Raw genomic sequence first — 5,178 nt, 5'->3', positions numbered from 1 at the left:
AAGAGGAGATGGGAGGCTACGCAGAGGCCGGGTGGTCCGAGTTGCTTTGGGTGTTAGGGCAAGGATCACAAGGTTGCTAGCTGTCCCAAGAGGAGTGCTCCGACGGCAGGAGATCGTGTGTGCTATCACTGCAGGCNACCATCTGTCCCGAAGGACCGTCACAAAGACCATCTGTCCCGAAGGACCGCCTAAACAAGCACTCTGGCTAAACAACCCGCCACAAAGGCCATACAATTGGCTAAACAGCCCGCCACAAAGGCCACACACGACTAAAAAGCCCCTCCACAAAGGCCACACAAGCTCCTCCAAGGCTCTCCGCCATTAGAAATGGACAAATTCTAACTCACATAAAACTTTCCATTTTTAGCACTTTCCACATTTGGAAACTTCCATTTCAGGAAACTTTCCTCCAAAAATCCCGCCTCACGGAAACTTTGTACCCCGAACACCACCTCATCTTGTTACTTAGTCGCACAACCAACCACCCCAAGCGACCAGGTAAACAAGAGAGATGGGCTGGAATACTCCATTCCCGCTCCAGCCACGGACTACAATTGGGACCATGCTAGACAAGTTCAAGTCGCGACCTGCTTCTCGAACCACTTCTTCAACCTTGCCTTCATCCTCGCCTCTAGTTCCCAAGACTGCTCCTCAACACCATCATAGTCCCAAAGGACTCTCATCAAAGGAATCTTCTTCTTCTGAAGTTCCTTGATCCTCCTCTCGAGAACCCTCACTGGTCTCGCCTCCAAAGTCATGTTAGGCTGAAGATCCTCAGGAATCTTAGCCAACAACTGATCATCCTCACGGAGACACTTCCGCAACATAGACACATGGAAAACTTTATGGAATTCACGCGTAACCTCATGTAACTCCAGTCTATATGCCACTGGTCCAACCCGCTCAATCACTGTGAACGGACCCATATACTTCGAACTCAACTTAGTCTCAGTCAATGACCTGTTTGGACCCCGCAACATGGCCATCTTGAGGTACACTATGTCTCCTACCTGAAACTCAAGATCTCTCCTCCTCCTATCGGCATAACTCCTCTGCCGATCCTGAGCTTCCTTCATGTTCAGCTTGAGAACCCAAATCTTCTCTGAGGTCTCCTGAACAAAATCTGCCCCGAACATGCTCCTCTCCCCCACCTGAGTCCAGCATAACGGTGTACGGTATGACCTCCCATACAAAGCCTCATAAGGAGCCCCATCTTAATACTCGCCTGATAGTTGTTGTTGTAAGAAAATTCTACCATGTTCAGGTGATCTGCCCAATGGTCACCCCAATCGAACGCACACATCCTCAGCAAATCCTCCAGCGTCTGGATCGTTCGCTCTGACCGTCCATCTGTCTGGGGATGATAAGGTGTATTCATATGCACCTTAGTGCCCATCTCCGCTTGAAATGTCTTCCAGAACACCGAAGTGAACTTAGAATCTCTATCAGACACGATACTCGCTAGCACCCCATGCAATCTGACTATCTCCCTCACATACTTCTTAGTCAAGACCGTTGCTCCATCAGTCTTCTTAATGGCCAGAAAATGTGTTGACTTAGCCAACCCGTCCACAATGACCCAAATAACATCAAAAGTCTGAGACACAGGTAATCCCGCCACGAAATCCATCGTGATCATATCCCACTTCCACTCAGGAATGGGTAGACTCTTCAGTAACCCGCCTGGAACCTGATGCTCAGCCTTTACTAGCTGACACACATCGCACCTCGCGACCCAACTAGCTACATCCTTCCTCATCTCGACCCAGTGATAGTACCTCTTGAGATCACGGTATATCTTAGTCGCTCCTGGATGAATAGAAAACTTGCTCGCATGAGCCTCTCTCAGGATCTCCTGTCTCAACTCCTCATCCTTGGGCACACAAATCCGACCGTGCACCAGGATAGTACCATTATCTGGGACCTGATACTCTGAATCAACATCCTTTGAGGCATTCACCAGCCCCAAATCCTTCTCATGTGCCAACCACACCCTGCTCAGAAGATCTGCTCTATCAACTGCTTCCAAACCCAACAGTTCCTAAGACACCGCACATAACCTCAAAGCACTGATCTCTCCTACTAGAGACTCCATCTCCTGCTCCTGAGCTGAAACTACTCTCTTCCGACTCATAGCATCTGCAATCGTGTTAGCCTTACCAGGGTGATAGGCTATCTCCAAATCATAATCTGCCACCAGCTCCATCCACCGCCTCTGCCTCAAGTTCAGCTTGGGCTGATTGTATATATACTTCAGGCTCTTATGATCTGTAAACACTGGTACCTTTGCACCGTAAAGATAAGATCTCCAAATCTTCAGGGCAAAAAATATAGCAGCCATCTCCAAATCATGAGTAGGATAATTGCCCTCATGCTTCCACAACTGCCGTGAAGCATAGGCAATCACCTTCCCATGCTGCATCAACACACAACCCAAACCAACTCTCGATCCATAAGTATAAACCACATAGGGTTCCCCTTGCTCAGGCAAAGCCAACACTGGCGTAGTAGTCAACATCTCCTTCAGGCTCGCAAATCCCTGCACAAATCTCTTGTAGTAACCTGCAAACCCAAGAAAACTTCTGATCTCTGTGGCATTTTGCGGTCTAGGCCATTCTCTGATAGCCTGAATCTTCTCCGGATCTACAAAGACCCTATTTGCAGACACAATATGACCCAGAAAACCCATCTCACCCTGCCAAAAACTGCACTTGCTCAACTTAGCAAACAACTTCTGCTCCCGCAGCTTCTCCAGAACTGCCCTCAAATGCACTGCATGTTTCTCAGGACTCTTGGAATAAACCAGGATATCGTCGATGAAAATGAAGACAGACACGTCCTGAAACTCCTGAAACACGCTGTTCATCAATCTCATAAACGCTGCTGGTGCGTTAGTCAACCCAAACGGTATCACCACAAACTCATAATGCCCATACCTTGTCCTGAATGCAGTCTTTCTCACATCTGCCTCATCTATTGGTATCTGATGATAACCCCAAGCCAGATATATCTTGGAGAACCAAGTAGCACCTCTCAACTGATCCAACAACTCATCGATCCTAGGAAGAGGGTACTTGTTCTTCACAGTGACCAGTTCAAACCTCTGTAGTCTATACACGGCCGGAAACACCGGCGATCCCTATGGTGATACACTAGGACGGATGAATCCCTTACTTAACAAATCCTCTAGCTTCTTCTTAAGCTCTGCCATCTCTGCTGGAGTCATTCTGTAAGGAGCCTTGGATAACGGTGTCGTCCCAGTTCCAGTTCAATCGTGAAAAGATCAGACCGAGATGGTGGTAATCCCTGCAATGACTGAAACACGTCCTCAAATTCCTCAACAACCTGAATACCGCTAACCGTAGACTTCCCCACTGACTCTAGCATTGATATAGTAACCAAATAAGCCTCACGGCCTTTCTCGAACATCTTCCCAGCCTGAATGGCCGAGATCATGAGACTCCCTGAAGTCGGTCTGATACCCTGAAAAACCAACTTCCCTCCTGGACGCTCAAACTCCACTCTACCCCGATCACAATCCAAATGCACCATATGCCGATGCAACCAATCCATCCCGAGAATAACATCATACAACTCCACTGGACTGATAAGCAAATCTGCTGTCCACGACTCTCGTACGATCTGAATATCAATTCCTCTGGTTCATCTAATAACTCTCAGGAACTTGCCACCTGCAACTCTGACAACTCATGTATGCTCCCCGGGATCCCCTCTGATTCATGCGCTCTCTGCACACTCCGGAATAATAAAGCTATGAGAAGCTCCAGAATCAAACATAATGTGGGACTTAAACCCGCCCACCAACAAGGTCCCTACACAAACGTCATGTGTTGAGAACCTAACATTTTATCACAGTTTAAACATAAAATCTGAACTTCTAAGAATTCACAAAGACATAGTACCAGAAATTTTACCTGTGATCGCCCCGACACTGGTTCCACCAGCCTCCGCAGTCGTGTAAACCCGTGGCCCCAGCTCAATCCATGCCACCTGTTGCCCTCCCGGTTGCACCTGCTGCATCGCTGCCACTGCTACCGGCTGCAACTTGGGACACAAGGTCCTGATGTGTCCTGGCTCCCTGCAATGATAGCATACACGAGCTGCTGCTGTTGGAGCACTCCTCTTGGGACAGCTAGCAATCTTATGATCCTTGCTCCCACAACCGAAGCAACTCGCACCACTCGGCCTCTGCCTAGCCTCCCACCTCCTCTTGGTTCCCTGCGCAGGCTTGCCGTCCTTGCTAGAACCTCCATGATGTTGAGCCTTACTAGGCTAAACTGTTGGACTGTGCCCGGATATCCTCCTCGATCTCTGCCGCACTCTCAACCAGCTCTGCACGCGTAGCTTAACTCCGTCCTCTACAATGGACCCTCAAGTCATCATGAAGAGCCCTCATAAAACTCCTGATTTGGGCCTCCTCCGACACCATAGCCCGACCTCCATAATATAGAAGTCGACTAAACTTCAAATCCAGCTCTCGCACTGACCGCGTCCCCTGAGATAACTGAAGGAACTGCACCTCCATCCAATGCCTCCCTCGGAAAATACTTGCGGTTGAACTCCCCTATGAAGTCAGCCCAAGTCATCTCCTGCTGCACTCTCCTAGCAGCCTCTGATCTCCACCACACCTGAGCATCACCAATCAAATGGTGGACCACAATGTCCACCCAAAACTCTTCAGGACATCTCAGAGTATGGAAGTTACGTTCCACACTCGTCCTCCACGCATCTGCAGCAGTAGGGTCTGTACCACCCAAAAACTTCGCAGTCTCGATGCCCTTCATCTCCTTGAGCATGGACAAATAACAACCATGTGCTCCCACATACGCAGCCACTGGCTGCCGCTCCTATGCCACTACTAGTGGCACTACCTGAGCCTGAGTCGGTACCGCTGCTGGCAACCGATCCAACAACTGTGCTAACAAGCCCGCAAGATCCACTCCAGGAACTTCACCCGCTGGGACTCCCACACCTGGAACCCTAACATCACCGGCCACTGGAGCATCAACACCTCCCCCTCCGGCCACACTCATGGAATCTCCATGGACATCCTACGACTCGCCAACACCCTTAGCTGTCACACTCTGGTCCGCAGTCTCACTAACCTCTGGGACTCTGCCCCTACCACGACCACGTCCGCGTCCACGACCACGTCCG

At 49.6% G+C, this 5,178-nt stretch overlaps 1 pseudogene; it reads right to left on the bottom strand.

The window, feature by feature from the left end:
• LOC109125468 lies at positions 2,705 to 4,546 on the bottom strand (annotated as a pseudogene).

The sequence above is a fragment of the Camelina sativa genome, chromosome 7 (genome assembly GCF_000633955.1).
Source record: "Camelina sativa cultivar DH55 chromosome 7, Cs, whole genome shotgun sequence".
In the NCBI taxonomy this organism is placed as follows: Eukaryota; Viridiplantae; Streptophyta; class Magnoliopsida; order Brassicales; family Brassicaceae; genus Camelina; species Camelina sativa.
The sequence above is the reverse complement of the archived record's forward strand: the minus strand, read 5'-3'. Positions and strand labels throughout refer to the sequence as shown.